General features: G+C 34.3%; 1 protein-coding gene across 1 annotated transcript in view; it reads left to right on the forward strand.

Moving 5' to 3' along the window:
- LOC122810257 (microfibrillar-associated protein 2-like) overlaps window positions 1–17,171 on the forward strand; it is a 1,267,702-nt gene that overhangs the window by 34,375 nt on the left and 1,216,156 nt on the right. The window lies entirely within an intron of this gene.

The following is a 17,171-nucleotide window of genomic DNA, read 5'->3' on the forward strand; positions in this document are numbered from 1 at the left end:
CCCACCTTTATGTATGGGTGTAACATAGGATATTTTCCAGAGTTTGGGTACATAGTTTTCAACAACTGATCAGTTTATGAGAGTGGAAATTGGGATATCAATAGCATCTGCTGTAAGTTTCAAGAAATAGCTGGGGAGTAGGTCGGCTGCTGTTGATGAGGTTTTTAGTTTGGTGAGCATGCTTTTGATTGAAGTGGTGGAAACTGTTTTGAGGGTAAAGCTTGTATTAGTGTTACTGTGTTGGGGGGATAGTGAGGTAGGAACTGTCCTGTGATACTAAGGATAGAATTGAGTTCACAAAGTGGGAGCTGAATTGTGCTTCGATGGGAACTTTAGTGTCAGGGGTGGTTGGTTTGGGGGTAGCCTTTTGGGTGGATTTTAGTAGCTGGTTTACATTTTTACAAAATTTTTGGGGGTTGTGTTGGTATTTAGTTTGTAATATCGTGTAGTAGGATTTTTTGTCCAGCATAATGCATTTTTTTGCATGGTTGCGCAGTTCTTGGTATTTAGTTAGGCTTTGTGTTTCTTTGTTTTTTTGATAGTAAAGCCAGGCAGTGTCTCTGGACTTGAGGATTTGTTTGGTTTCTTTACTGAGCCAGGTGTTTGTAAGGGTTCTAACCTTGATTTTGTAAATTGGAGTGACAGTGTCTACGTGTTGTAGAAATGTTTTGTTGAAATATGCTACAGCCTGGTCAAGTGGGAGGGTTTTTAGAGGGGTCTAGTCACAGTTACAAAGTAAAGTATTGAGGACCTCAGGAGAGAATTGTTTTGTGTTTCTAGTGGATTTATAGTTAGTGGTTTTGCATATGCTTATTCTACTACATATAAGGTATATTATGTTGTGGTCACTTAAGGCGTCTGGGAGACTGCCTGTGTGGGGGTACAATGTGGGGTTGTTAGTTAGGACCCAGTCAAGGATGAATTCCCTTTTAGATTTTTTATCACATCTAGATGGAATCTGGACTAGCTGCTAGTACTCATGGAGATTTATTAGATTAATTGGTGGTTCTGATATACAGGTGAACCACTATCAGTTGAAATCCCCCAGAATAAGAGTTTCTTGTGAGTATGTGGAAGGACACCAGGATAAGAAGTCTTCAAGGCTAGCAGGTATATTACCAGGTGGAATATAGATCACAATTGTGGTGATGACCTTTTTTAGGGTGAAGTTGAAGTTGTGAGATAAGTATGTCCCAATTTTTGGGGGAGGGGTAGAAATTTGGTTTCTTATAACAACAGAATGTCAGGTGCAGATTTTCGAGCCCAAATTCTTAATGAGCTCATTTGGCTGGAGAGTTCACTGCATTAATATTTACACTAAGTAATTTTATTCACTTATTAAAGTGAGGCACACAGTACTCTCCATTGTGGAGCACAGCCTGAGTTGAAACTCTAGAGAACAGTCTGAGAAAACCAGGTATAACAATGTAGCAATGGGAGCTCTTAAACTGCATTAAAAAAAATATATATATATATATATATATATATATATATATATATATATATATACTATAAAATAACAAGATGATATTGCTGATAATTTAGTTTAACTTACACCTGGATCACCGTAATTTAACTCCAGGAAACTAACCACTTAGCCACCATGGTGAACTTTGCCCTTTTCTCTACTATATTGTAATCTTGGAGTTAGTATATTTAGTTGGGGGGTGTTGGGGGCATGCAGCCCCCCCCCACATGGTGGGGTGTGGGGGTGAAGCCCCCCCTTGGGTGGGTTTAATTTACCTTGTTTTTTTTTAAAGTGTTGGTGGTCATGTGGTTTGTTTTCCAGGGTTAAATTACAGTGATCTGGGTGTTTGTTACAGTAAATGTTTGGCATTGTTGTTATGTTGTTTTGTTATTCTACTAAGTGGGAATTTGGTATATATATATATATATATATATATATATATATATATATATATATATATATATATATATATATATATATATATATGTAGATTCCCTTCAGTTGATCAAACTGCCAAAATGAAGAATGTTATATGGCTGAGACCTCCTAACCGAAATTTCGGAAGTTCAAACAGAGTGAATAGAGATCATCATGCCTTGCGGAACAGGAAATTTGCCATTTTCCTCAATGTAGTGTGATCTTGGGGTTGGTATATTAAACAGGGGGTATGTGGGGTGCAGGCCCCCCCCTGCAAAAATAAAAAAAAAAGTTTTTTTTTTGTTTGGATTTTAATTTTGAACTTCCAAAATGTCAATTATATGGTCTCGGTCATATTTTGGCAGTTTGATCAACTGAAGGTAATCATATATATATATATATATATATATATATATATATATATGTATATATATATATATATATATATATATATATATATATATATATATATAAAGGTAATCCATATAAATATATATATATATATATATATATATATATATATATATATATATATATATATAGATATATATATATATATATATATATATATACTGCGGTGGTGGTGCTGCTGTAGCGTTGTCACCTCACAGTAAGATGTTGTCCTGTTCGATTCCCAGCTAGAGCGTCTTCTGTGTGGAGACATGCGTGAATGGGAGTACCTTCGTTGAAGATTGTGCTCAGGGCCGGCAATTCAGCACGTAAAAATCTACTGCCAATCATTATCGGACCAGAGTTCCGCTGTGGCGACCCCTAACTGGGAAAAGCTGAAAGACTCAACAATATATATATATATATATATATATATTTTATTTTTTTTTACATTTGTTGACCGGGCTAGTCTGGCTGGATACATGTCCATTTTCAGCAGAGGCCCGAGGAGAAAAGCTCCACTATATACTAGTAAATAATAATGATAAAAATAAACAAAAATAGCACAATAAGATAGAAATTATAAGCATGTAAAGAACTATTCCCAGGTAGAATAGTAACAGTGCAAAAGTAATATATCAAAACTAAACATAGAGTGAGGATTTCTATTACAAAATCTTTGCAAGAGTAATTAGAGAAGAAATAAAGCAGTAACTCACACAAGACTCTATTCAACTATTTACAGTATTAACAATTTTGATAAACATTTTGTGTCAGGGCACTAGTTTTAAGAAATAGATTTCATCAGCTGGGTGATTTAGATACAAGGTGAGATGATAGGTTGCAGTAATATAAAGAGAAGTAAATTTATGGGAAAAGTAATATCCAAGTGGATGGTAGGTGAACTACAGAGGGGGGGGGGGGGGTAATGGTAGAGATAGGGACATGTGGAAGAGTAATGGAAAGAGCTGAAAAGAGAGATGGAAGCTGAGGTCAGTCAGGATTTGAGCAAGGGCATAGCCAGTGAGTTTTAAAATAGTTTCTTAGTTGTTTTTTGAAAAGTTGTGATGAGCCTAGAGTGGTCAGTTCTATGGGAAGTTTATTCCAGTATGAGCCAATGGTATTTGTAAACAAGGAAACCCCAGCTTTATTGTGTGTTTTGAGGGTGGCCACTAGTAATTTGTTAGCTGAGCGAAGGGAGGTAAGATTCCTGTAAGGGACAACAAGGTTATTTAGTATGGGTGTATTAGAAGGGTAATGGAGAATTTTATAGGTAATAACTAATTGATGTAGGAGAATAAGAATTTGAAGTTCAAGCCAGTCAAGCTTTTTGAGATTAACACAATGATGTGTGAGAAATGGGGAACCTGCGGCAAACCTGGCAATGCTGTGGTAGGCTGTGGCAAGTTTTTGAAGGTTAGATTTTGAAAGGTTTATAAAAGATGGGGAGGCATATAATAATGTAGAGATAAGATGAGTTTGGGCTAATGACACCCTGGTGGATGCTGTTAGAAAGGGCTTAAGTCTATAGAGGGCACCTATCTTTTTATTAACAGTTTTGATAGTTAGGTCAATGTGATAATCAAAGTTTAGTTGATTATCTATTGTAACACCTAGTAGTTTAGCGGAACTATCAGGTGTAATGATAGTGCCATTGTCAGACACAATAGAAAAGGAAAGAGGGGATTTATGGTTTGGAGAGAAAAGTAATAATTTACTTTTTTTGGGATTAAGGAGGAGACAGATATCTTGGAACCATTTTTCTGCTGCTGTAAAGACTTTTTGGGTGGAAGAATGAAGTTCAGCTGGAGATACAGCAGAACAGATGAGAGTTGAATCGTCTGCATATTGAATACATGAGGGTGTTGGGAATGAAATAGACAGGTTGTTTATAAATATGGAGAAGAGAAGGGGTCCTAAGATGGATCCTTGTGGGACACCAATAGTGATTGGGAGCTGAGAGGAGAGATGGCTGTCCCAAAGGACTGCTTGTTGTCTATCTTTCAGATAAGAGTCAAACCAGTGCAATGCGAAGGTTCAAGTGAGAGATTTCAAAGTGTCTAGTAAAAGTTGATGGTTGACCATATCAAAGGCTTTAGAGAGGTCAAGAAACAAAGCAGAAGAGTATAGGTTGTTATTGCGATTTTTGTTGATAGTATCTGTGAAGGAGAGAAGAGCAGTGGAAGTGCTATGGAAAGGTCTAAAGCCATGTTGGGAGTCTGAAAGTAGGCTATTATGTAAAAGATGATGTAAAAGTAGTTGGTGTATACAACGCTCCATGATTTTAGATAGTGGTGATAATAAGGCTATAGGACGGAAATTAGAAAGTTCATTAGAGTTTCCTCATTTATGCAGAGGAATGATATGGGAGACTTTCCAGAGGGAAGGGATAGTAGATTCGGTTATTGTTCTATTAATTAAAATGGAGACTGGGTATGCTAGTTCTGCTGATGCTAGCTGCAGATATTCAGCTGGTAGTTTGTCAGCTGAAGGAGTGCATGGTTTTAGTTTTGAGAGTAACTTTTGTATATAGGTATACATATATAGATATAGATATATAGATATATAGATAGATATATAAAATAGGTATAAAGGAAAAATCTACACATTATTTAACAATAGATAAGAGTAGAGAAACTAAAATGTACAACTATGTAGACAAATCATTGATAAAGTACAATGAACACAACAGAACACTAACTATACACAAATAATCAAATGAACCCAAAGGCTGCAGAGGTATAATACCCTCCCACACCCCTTAACCACTATATAAGTGGAAGAGTCACCACAAAGGGAGCTCAGCAAGGTAATAACCCAGTCAGAGCCCCAAGTTTATCTAATCAAATGTTGGGTCTTTTGGCTTTTCCTGATTAGGGGTCGCCACAGCGGAACTTCGGTCCGCTAATGACTGGTAGTTGATTTTTACATGCCGAGTTACCAGCCCTGATGCACAACCTTCAACGAAGGTACGCCCATTCACGCATGTCTCCACGCAGAAGATGCTCTAGCTGAGAATCGAACCGGACAGCGTCTTATTGTGAGGCGACAATGCTACCGCAGCACCACCACCGCAGGATAAGTTTATCTAATCAAATAATGAGCACTAATGAGAGGTTTCTCAGCCAAGATGTTACGAGAAAAATAAAGAGTTAAATTAAGCATTAAAACTGTGTAGTTCAACAGCCCTTATAACAGTCAGAACATATTGCATCTGGAGTTATTCTTCTTTTACAAATACTTCATTTTGCAGCTATAAGAGGGTTAGAGCTGTAATGAGCTAGAGCTGATCTGGAGTTCATGGGATCTGGAGAATCAATGGTGTGCCCATTTAAATCCTATAGCCAGTCTATCTGGCCAGTCGGTATTCTCTGGCAATGTTACAGCAGAGTTCTCCTTCAAGTATGCAGTCACTTCATCTATTTGTAGAAAGATATTTTGTCCATCTGGAAATAGCACTTGCATTTTAGCAGGATAAATTATGGTAGTCTTTAATACTTTTACCTTTAAATAGTACAGCAGACAGGCTTCTACTTAGTGACTATCAACTTTGAAATGTCATTGTCAAATTTGATCTTATGCTCCAGGTAAATAATATCTTTCTTGGCCCATGCTGCATGCAGTACCTTTCCTTTTGCTGGAAAGATAAAGAACATGCTATGACTGGTCTTGCGGGAGCAGAAGGAAAGGGCATAGAAGCTAACAATCGGTGAGCTCTCTGACTTCAGTTGTGTTGTTCTGTCCAAAGCCAAGGTTGTAGGTAGCTTTGTTTTAGCCCCCACCCCACCTGTAAACCTAGTATTCTAATGTTATTTCCATGACTTCTGTTCTTCTGGTCCTCAAGATGATCGTGTAACATCTAGGTAAAGTCTGATTGAAATGATATCTGGTGCTCTGCCTCGGTGAGTCTCATTCCATCGTCATGCACTGCTTGCGCAAGTGAGTTGGTGTGATCCATTACCCTCTTAAATGAATTGGTGCAATCCATTACCCCCTTAATTAAATTGGTGTGATCCAGTACCCCCTTAAATGAGTTGGTGTGATCCATTACTCCCTTAGATGTATCTTTATTATTTTGCACTTGCTTGAGGAGAGATTCCTGGAATGTTTTTGTTGACAACCTCACCTGTTCTGTAGATACTGTCGGGGTTTTATACATACCACTGTTAGAGTTGTACTTGTGGGTTGCTGTTGAGCCTTTGAAACGTCTGAGCCTTCTGTCACTGAGTGTTGTGATGCTGACAAGGGAAGCATCATATCAGCCATAGCTGACAGACAAGCTGCATGTGGCCACACAGTGTCCACTTTTACCTTGGTATTGCTTGGCCAATTTAATATATTATTTAACTGCCCACTGAATTTCAAAATAAATAGTTGCCTGGCTGTATTCTTTCAGTGTTTATAACCACAAAGCTGTATTCCTCAGTGTTCACACTGTCATATGCAGAACCGGAACCCATAACCCTCTTTTGGGACACATTTTTTATGCTTTATAAGTCCATTAAAATTGATGGTAGTGAGTTTTTTCTCAGGAAAATTCTGAATGTACAGAAGTACAAATCGTAATAATCCTGACAGATGCAACATTGCACTATAGTGCAGTGTAAAGACTCAATGTAGCAAAAGTCCTCAACCATTTCCTCACATGTACAGAAAGCTGTGGTAATTTATTACAACTCTCAGAAATTTACCTTTAGTGTAAAACTGTGTAGAACAAAAACCTCTGACTCTCCACGTTGCATAAAATAATTTATTCGAAAAAGAAAGGACAAACGGTGAGCGCTTTCGCGTATGCTGTGATACGCTTCTTTAGTGTAAAACTATGTGAATATAGACATTATCAATTAGTAGGACCAATAGTTGAACATTTTTATTATGTAAAAGGTTGAGATTTTTCAAAGCTTTTTTTCAGTGTATTCTACAATTACTCTGTATTTTACTCAAGAGTATAGCATTTATTTAGTTATTGTGTTGTGTTGTGGTTACAGTACAACTGGAATCAAATAAATGGCTGTTTTTATACTTTTCAAAACTGTGAGGTGGTTAAAAAAAGAAATCTGCTGACAATTATAAAGAATGAAATGCTTTGTTGAATGACATAATCACTGAAAAGATATACAGAGTCCCACAAAGAACAACCAATGTTAGCAACCAGCAGACCACATTGTGGATAAATGATCCTAACAGTTAATGGCTAAAGGCAGCATGAAACCTTAAAAGAACAGGAAAGGCATTCTTTATTCAAATGTTTCCCACATGTTGCTGGCAGCAAACATATCATTAATGTCTTTAATTATGTTTTTTTAAAGTCTGCTTCTTTTATTCTCACAACCGCTAAGAATCCGGTAAACACCTCAGTCCATAAAGTTAAAGACAAGCCGTTTATTTAATCACAATTTAAGTGCAAACTATTGCATACACTTTTAACGGAGCTCCTGCCCCAACTTCCTCAGACAAACACTAGCCAACAGTCATTACAATCCATATATACTTCATTTAATTAACTCTAATTAAGAGAATTTCAAAATTTTAAATTGCCATTGTGCGTTACAAAAATTTCTACCTAAACATAAAACTTCTTGTAAGATATTTTATATGTAAAATGTTTTAAACACGCTTTCAACAACCAATATTCCTTTCTGGATTAAGTGGTTAAATAACTTTAAATAACTTTAAAACCAATCTAGTTTATATTGAGGTTGTAAATATACATAAACCAATACAAAATCCATATATTCATTACTTCCTAAATTACTTCAAATGTACTACATTCATTTGCAAATATTTATTTAACCAAATGTGTTTAAGTGTTTGGATAAATAAATTTAAATAAATGTTTAAATAATAATATGTATGTTTTTTGTGTGTATTTTTTATGTATGTAATTCTAACCAGTTACTCGAACAAATGATAAATAAAATAAAAATAAAAATAAAAATAAAAATATATATTAATAAGATGTATAAATATATAAATGTACGGTTATGCATTTATGTATTTCTACTAACAAATTGATATACTACTAAACCCATTATCCAGAATAAAATGTATATCCTAACAGATATTACAAAATATGTGTGTATGTGTAACAGTGTACCAAACTATATATAAGAAACTAGAAAATAAAAGGTACATATTTATTCAAACCCTTTCTATATATATATATATATATATTCATTTTAAAATTTAATATTTAATATATTTCAAATAGACACCAACTCTTAACTAATTCATTTTATCAAATAGTGTGTTGTATTACATAAATTTATAAATTTATAAATAAATAAGTATATATAACACTCCTTTTATTTAATCCGCTTTTATAAACCACTTTTATGAACTTGTCTATATATCAAAACTATACTGGTGTTTAAAATCTTTAACCAATTTGACTGTGTATTGAACTATTGATATTTCGATATCATTTCTCTAAATTTTTTAATCTTAAAATACATATTATTGAGCACATCTCATTGATGCCCGGTATCTTATAAGCATTGGTCCTAAGCTGCCAAACAAGTTCTTTCCTTTCCAGTTTTAACGAGTCATAACCCCCTCTACCATCTTGCATTAATTGATCAATAACCCTAAACTTAAAACTGTGACCTATAAATTCAGAAGCGTGCCTAGCCAATGCATTTTCCATTTTCTTTTTGTTAATTTTGTAAATATGTTCATTGATTCTTTCGCACAATTTTCTATCGGTCTTCCCGATATAAAATGCTGGGCATTGAGTACATTTGGCCAGATAAACCACTTGTCTACTATTACAGTTATATTTCAGTCTTGAACTATATGTTCTATCATTTATTGTAAAATTACATCCTTCATCTATATATTTACAACACGTGCAGATACAACATTTGTACATTCCCGCCTTTGTTGTAAAAGGTTTCTATTCCTTTGGTGTATTTCTTTTAAATTGTTACCTCACCTGAATATTGTTCTTGGTTTAACTGGGAGTAATTCCTAAAAACTGTCATTCATTAGGTATTCCCAGTTCTTTACAACAATATTTGTTATATAACTAGAATCCAAATTAAATGTACAAATAAAGTTGTAACCATGAATAATTCCAGACCTATCTTTAGCAACTACTAAGTCTACCTCTTGTTGCTGTCTGTTACTTAAAATTGGGGTGTATTCTCCTGTTAGTCTTTTCATTTTAACTTCAGCAACAATTTCCATAAGAAAATCCAAAGGGTAACCCCTCTGTGTAAAGAAATTAAGCATAATTCCACATTCTTCATAATATTCATCATCATTTGTAGTCATTCTGGCCGCTCTTACCAGTTGCCCTTAACAACAGATCTTTTTGGTGCTTAGGGTGGCAACTGGTATAATGCAAATACATATTAGAGTATGTCTCTTTCCTATATATTTTGGACGATAAGTGTTCTTTAAATAGTCCTTTCTCAAAGAGACATCTAAATATTCTATTTCATCTTTATTATGCCGAAAAGTAAAACTCAAGAAATCAGTTGTATTATTAAATAATGTTAATAATTCTAGAAGTTGTTTTTCCATACCTTGGAACAAGATAAAATGTCGTCCAAATAACGTGTGTAATATAATATCTTCCTTTTGAATTCTACTTTACTCAGCAAAAAGGACCTCTTCCAAAATGCCATCACTAAATTATCAATAGCTGTGCCACACGGCGAACCCATAGCGACGCCTATCTTTTGGTGGAATAAGTCCTTATTAAATTTCACGTAATTATATGAAAGAACCATATCTATCAACTCTCCGACCAGTTTAACCTCACTTATTGGTGCATTCAATAATCTTTTCCATCTCCCACTTTTTCCTACACTCCTTTCATTTGATGAATTTTTGGACTTCTGCATTCCTCCACCAGCTTTCCTTATGTTATTTATTTCCATAACTGGCTCGACTACATATCTGTTGTGTAGTCCTCACAAATTATATTTTGACATCCTGACAATCTTCTTCAATTCCACCAGTTTCCTGTTTTTCTTGAGGTGCTAGAGCCCCTGAGTAATTCCTTAAACTGTTGTGCTTTCTCTCCATTTAATTTCCAGGTCTTCATCCTGGTCTCTGTTGATCTTAGAGCCTTCTCTGACCACTGCTTGCAGCTGATTGTGGCAACCAGTGTTTTTTTGTTGTGGGCTTACTGTTATACAGGTGATGACTTTGCAATCACTGATTCTACCCTAGTGCCCTATCTGCACTATGGGGAAGTCTACCTGAGTTGCATTTAGGCCACTTTTGTAAGTGATCTTGTGACTGTCTCTCTGTCTGAACCATGTGTTGGCTGCCATCTTTGTTTTATCCCCCCCCCACCTGTAAACCTAGTATTCTAATGTTATTTCCATGACTTCTATTCTTCTGGTCCTCAAGATGATCGTGTAACATCTAGGTAAAGTCTGATTGAAATGATATCTGGTGCTCTGCCTCGGTGAGTCTCATTCCATCGTCATGCACTGCTTGCGCAAGTGAGTTGGTGTGATCCATTACCCTCTTAAATGAATTGGTGCAATCCATTACCCCCTTAATTAAATTGGTGTGATCCAGTACCCCCTTAAATGAGTTGGTGTGATCCATTACTCCCTTAGATGTATCTTTATTATTTTGCACTTGCTTAAGGAGAGATTCCTGGAATGTTTTTGTTGACAACCTCAGTTGTTCTGTAGATACTGTCGGGGTTTTATACATACCACTGTTAGAGTTGTACTTGTGGGTTGCTGTTGAGCCTTTGAAACGTCTGAGCCTTCTGTCACTGAGTGTTGTGATGCTGACAAAGGAAGCATCATATCAGCCATACCTGACAGACAAGCTGCATGTGGCCACACAGTGTCCACTTTTACCTTGGTATTGCTTGGCCAATTTCATATATTATTTAGCTGCCCACTGAATTTCAAAATAAATAGTTACCTGGCTGTATTCCTTCAGTGTTTATAACTACAGAGCTGTATTCCTCAGTGTTCACACTGTCATATGCAGAACCGGAACCCATAACCCTCTTTTGGGACACATTTTTTATGCTTTATAAGTCCATTAAAATTGATGGTAGTGAGTTTTTTCTCAGGAAAATTCTGAATGTACAGAAGTACAAATCGTAATAATCCTGACAGATGCAACATTGCACTATAGTGCAGTGTAAAGACTCAATGTAGCAAAAGTCCTCAACCGTTTCCTCACATGTACAGAAAGTTGTGGTAATTTATTACAACTCTCAGAAATTTACCTTTAGTGTAAAACTATGTTATAGACATTATCAATTAGTAGGACTAATAGTTGGACATTTTTACTATGTAAAAGGTTGAGATTTTTCAAAGCTTTTTTTCAGTGTATTCTACAATTACTCTGTATTTTACTCAAGAGTATAGCATTTATTTAGTTATTGTGTTGTGTTGTGGTTACAGTACAACTGGAATCAAATAAATGGCTGTTTTTATACTTTTCAAAACTGTGAGGTGGTTAAAAAAAGAAATCTGCTGACAATTATAAAGAATGAAATGCTTTGTTGAATGACATAATCACTGAAAAGATATACAGAGTCCCACAAAGAACAACCAATGTTAGCAACCAGCAGACCACATTGTGGATAAATGATCCTAACAGTTAATGGCTAAAGGCAGCATGAAACCTTAAAAGAACAGGAAAGGCATTCTTTATTCAAATGTTTCCCACATGTTGCTGGCAGTAAACATATCATTAATGTCTTTAATTATGTTTTTTTAAAGTCTGCTTCTTTTATTCTCACAACCGCTAAGAATCCGGTAAACACCTCAGTCCATAAAGTTAAAGACAAGCCGTTTATTTAATCACAATTTAAGTGCAAACTATTGCATACACTTTTCGTCGGAGCTCCTGCCCCAACTTCCTCAGACAAACACTAGCCAACAGTCATTACAATCCATATATACTTCATTTAATTAACTCTAATTAAGAGAATTTCAAAATTTTAAATTGCCATTGTGCGTTACAAAAATTTCTACCTAAACATAAAACTTCTTGTAAGATATTTTATATGTAAAATGTTTTAAACACGCTTTCAACAACCAATATTCCTTTCTGGATTAAGTGGTTAAATAACTTTAAATAACTTTAAAACCAATCTAGTTTATATTGAGGTTGTAAATATGCATAAACCAATACAAAATCCATATATTCATTACTTCCTAAATTACTTCAAATGTACTACATTCATTTGCAAATATTTATTTAACCAAATGTGTTTAAGTGTTTGGATAAATAAATTTAAATAAATTTTAAATAATAATATGTATGTTTTTGTGTGTATTTTTATGTATGTAATTCTAACCAGTTACTCGAACAAATGATAAATAAAATAAAAATAAAAATAAAAATAAAAATATATATTAATAAGATGTATAAATATATAAATGTACGGTTATGCATTTATGTATTTCTACTAACAAATTGATATACTACTAAACCCGTATCCAGAATAAAATGTATATCCTAACAGATATTACAAAATATGTGTGTATGTGTAACAGTGTACCAAACTATATATAAGAAACTAGAAAATAAAAGGTACATATTTATTCAAACCCTTTCTATATATATATATATATATATTCATTTTAAAATTTAATATTTAATATATTTCAAATAGACACCAACTCTTAACTAATTCATTTTATCAAATAGTGTGTTGTATTACATAAATTTATAAATAAATAAGTATATATAACACTCCTTTTATTTAATCCGCTTTTATAAACCACTTTTATGAACTTGTCTATATATCAAAACTATACTGGTGTTTAAAAATCTTTAACCAATTTGACTGTGTATTGAACTATTGATATTTCGATATCATTTCTCTAAATTTTTTAATCTTAAAATACATATTATTGAGCACATCTCATTGATGCCCGGTATCTTATAAGCATTGGTCCTAAGCTGCCAAACAAGTTCTTTCCTTTCCAGTTTTAACGAGTCATAACCCCCTCTACCATCTTGCATTAATTGATCAATAACCCTAAACTTAAAACTGTGACCTATAAATTCAGAAGCGTGCCTAGCCAATGCATTTTCCATTTTCTTTTTGTTAATTTTGTAAATATGTTCATTGATTCTTTCGCACAATTTTCTATCGGTCTTCCCGATATAAAATGCTGGGCATTGAGTACATTTGGCCAGATAAACCACTTGTCTACTATTACAGTTATATTTCAGTCTTGAACTATATGTTCTATCATTTATTGTAAAATTACATCCTTCATCTATATATTTACAACACCTGCACATACAACACTTGTGCATTCCCGCCTTCATTGTAAAAAGGTTTCTATTCCTTTGGTGTATTTCTTTTAAATTGTTACCTCACCTGAATATTGTTCTTGGTTTAACTGGGAGTAATTCCCTAAAAAAACTGTCATTCATTAGGTATTCCCAGTTCTTTACAACAATATTTGTTATATAACTAGAATCCAAATTAAATGTACAAATAAAGTTGTAACCATGAATAATTCCAGACCTATCTTTAGCAACTACTAAGTCTACCTCTTGTTGCTGTCTGTTACTTAAAATTGGGGTGTATTCTCCTGTTAGTCTTTTCATTTTAACTTCAGCAACAATTTCCATAAGAAAATCCAAAGGGTAACCCCTCTGTGTAAAGAAATTAAGCATAATTCCACATTCTTCATAATATTCATCATCATTTGTAGTCATTCTGGCCGCTCTTACCAGTTGCCCTTAACAACAGATCTTTTTGGTGCTTAGGGTGGCAACTGGTATAATGCAAATACATATTAGAGTATGTCTCTTTCCTATATATTTTGGACGATATGTGTTCTTTAAATAGTCCTTTCTCAAGGAGACATCTAAATATTCTATTTCATCTTTATTATGCCGAAAAGTAAAACTCAAGAAATCAGTTGTATTATTAAATAATGTTAATAATTCTAGAAGTTGTTTTTCCATACCTTGGAACAAGATAAAAATGTCGTCCAAATAACGTGTGTAATATAATATCTTCCTTTTGAATTCTACTTTACTCAGCAAAAAGGACCTCTTCCAAAATGCCATCACTAAATTATCAATAGCTGTGCCACACGGCGAACCCATAGCGACGCCTATCTTTTGGTGGAATAAGTCCTTATTAAATTTCACGTAATTATATGAAAGAACCATATCTATCAACTCTCCGACCAGTTTAACATCACTTATTGGTGCATTCAATAATCTTTTCCATCTCCCACGTTTTCCTACACTCCTTTCATTTGATGAATTTTTGGACTTCTGCATTCCTCCACCAGCTTTCCTTATGTTATTTATTTCCATAACTGGCTCGACTACATATCTGTTGTGTAGTCCTCACAAATTATATTTTGACATCCTGACAATCTTCTTCAATTCCACCAGTTTCCTGTTTTTCTTGAGGTGCTAGAGCCCCTGAGTAATTCCTTAAACTGTTGTGCTTTCTCTCCATTTAATTTCCAGGTCTTCATCCTGGTCTCTGTTGATCTTAGAGCCTTCTCTGACCACTGCTTGCAGCTGATTGTGGCAACCAGTGTTTTTGTTGTGGGCTTACTGTTATACAGGTGATGACTTTGCAATCACTGATTCTACCCTAGTGCCCTATCTGCACTATGGGAAGTCTACCTGAGTTGCATTTAGGCCACTTTTGTAAGTGATCTTGTGACTGTCTCTCTGTCTGAACCATGTGTTGGCTGCCATCTTTGTTTTATCCCCCCCCCACCTGTAAACCTAGTATTCTAATGTTATTTCCATGACTTCTGTTCTTCTGGTCCTCAAGATGATCGTGTAACATCTAGGTAAAGTCTGATTGAAATGATATCTGGTGCTCTGCCTCGGTGAGTCTCATTCCATCGTCATGCACTGCTTGCGCAAGTGAGTTGGTGTGATCCATTACCCTCTTAAATGAATTGGTGCAATCCATTACCCCCTTAATTAAATTGGTGTGATCCAGTACCCCCTTAAATGAGTTGGTGTGATCCATTACTCCCTTAGATGTATCTTTATTATTTTGCACTTGCTTGAGGAGAGATTCCTGGAATGTTTTTGTTGACAACCTCAGTTGTTCTGTAGATACTGTCGGGGTTTTATACATACCACTGTTAGAGTTGTACTTGTGGGTTGCTGTTGAGCCTTTGAAACGTCTGAGCCTTCTGTCACTGAGTGTTGTGATGCTGACAAAGGAAGCATCATATCAGCCATACCTGACAGACAAGCTGCATGTGGCCACACAGTGTCCACTTTTACCTTGGTATTGCTTGGCCAATTTCATATATTATTTAGCTGCCCACTGAATTTCAAAATAAATAGTTGCCTGGCTGTATTCTTTCAGTGTTTATAACCACAGAGCTGTATTCCTCGGTGTTCACACTGTCATATGCAGAACCGGATCCCATAACCCTCTTTTGGGACACATTTTTATGCTTTATAAGTCCATTAAAATTGATGGTAGTGAGTTTTTTCTCAGGAAAATTCTGAATGTACAGAAGTACAAATCGTAATAATCCTGACAGATGCAACATTGCACTATAGTGCAGTGTAAAGACTCAATGTAGCAAAAGTCCTCAACCGTTTCCTCACATGTACAGAAAGTTGTGGTAATTTATTACAACTCTCAGAAATTTACCTTTAGTGTAAAACTATGTGAATATAGACATTATCAATTAGTAGGACTAATAGTTGGACATTTTTACTATGTAAAAGGTTGAGATTTTTCAAAGCTTTTTTCAGTGTATTCTACAATTACTCTGTATTTTACTCAAGAGTATAGCATTTATTTAGTTATTGTGTTGTGTTGTGGTTACAGTACAACTGGAATCAAATAAATGGCTGTTTTTATACTTTTCAAAACTGTGAGGTGGTTAAAAAAAGAAATCTGCTGACAATTATAAAGAATGAAATGCTTTGTTGAATGACATAATCACTGAAAAGATATACAGAGTCCCACAAAGAACAACCAATGTTAGCAACCAGCAGACCACATTGTGGATAAATGATCCTAACAGTTAATGGCTAAAGGCAGCATGAAACCTTAAAAGAACAGGAAAGGCATTCTTTATTCAAATGTTTCCCACATGTTGCTGGCAGCAAACATATCATTAATGTCTTTAATTATGTTTTTTTAAAGTCTGCTTCTTTTATTCTCACAACCGCTAAGAATCCGGTAAACACCTCAGTCCATAAAGTTAAAGACAAGCCGTTTATTTAATCACAATTTAAGTGCAAACTATTGCATACACTTTTATCGGAGCTCCTGCCCCAACTTCCTCAGACAAACACTAGCCAACAGTCATTACAATCCATATATACTTCATTTAATTAACTCTAATTAAGAGAATTTCAAAATTTTAAATTGCCATTGTCGTTACAAAAATTTCTACCTAAACATAAAACTTCTTGTAAGATATTTTATATGTAAAATGTTTTAAACACGCTTTCAACAACCAATATTCCTTTCTGGATTAAGTGATTAAATAACTTTAAATAACTTTAAAACCAATCTAGTTTATATTGAGGTTGTAAATATACATAAACCAATACAAAATCCATATATTCATTACTTCCTAAATTACTTCAAATGTACTACATTCATTTGCAAATATTTATTTAACCAAATGTGTTTAAGTGTTTGGATAAATAAATTTAAATAAATTTTTAAATAATAATATGTATGTTTTTTGTGTGTATTTTTTATGTATGTAATTCTAACCAGTTACTCGAACAAATGATAAATAAAATAAAAATAAAAATAAAAATAAAAATATATATTAATAAGATGTATAAATATATAAATGTACGGTTATGCATTTATGTATTTCTACTAACAAATTGATATACTACTAAACCCGTATCCAGAATAAAATGTATATCCTAACAGATATTACAAAATATGTGTGTATGTGTAACAGTGTACCAAACT

The sequence above is a fragment of the Protopterus annectens genome, chromosome 1.part1 (genome assembly GCF_019279795.1).
Source record: "Protopterus annectens isolate FY-2018-M chromosome 1.part1, PAN1.0, whole genome shotgun sequence".
In the NCBI taxonomy this organism is placed as follows: domain Eukaryota; kingdom Metazoa; phylum Chordata; order Ceratodontiformes; family Protopteridae; genus Protopterus; species Protopterus annectens.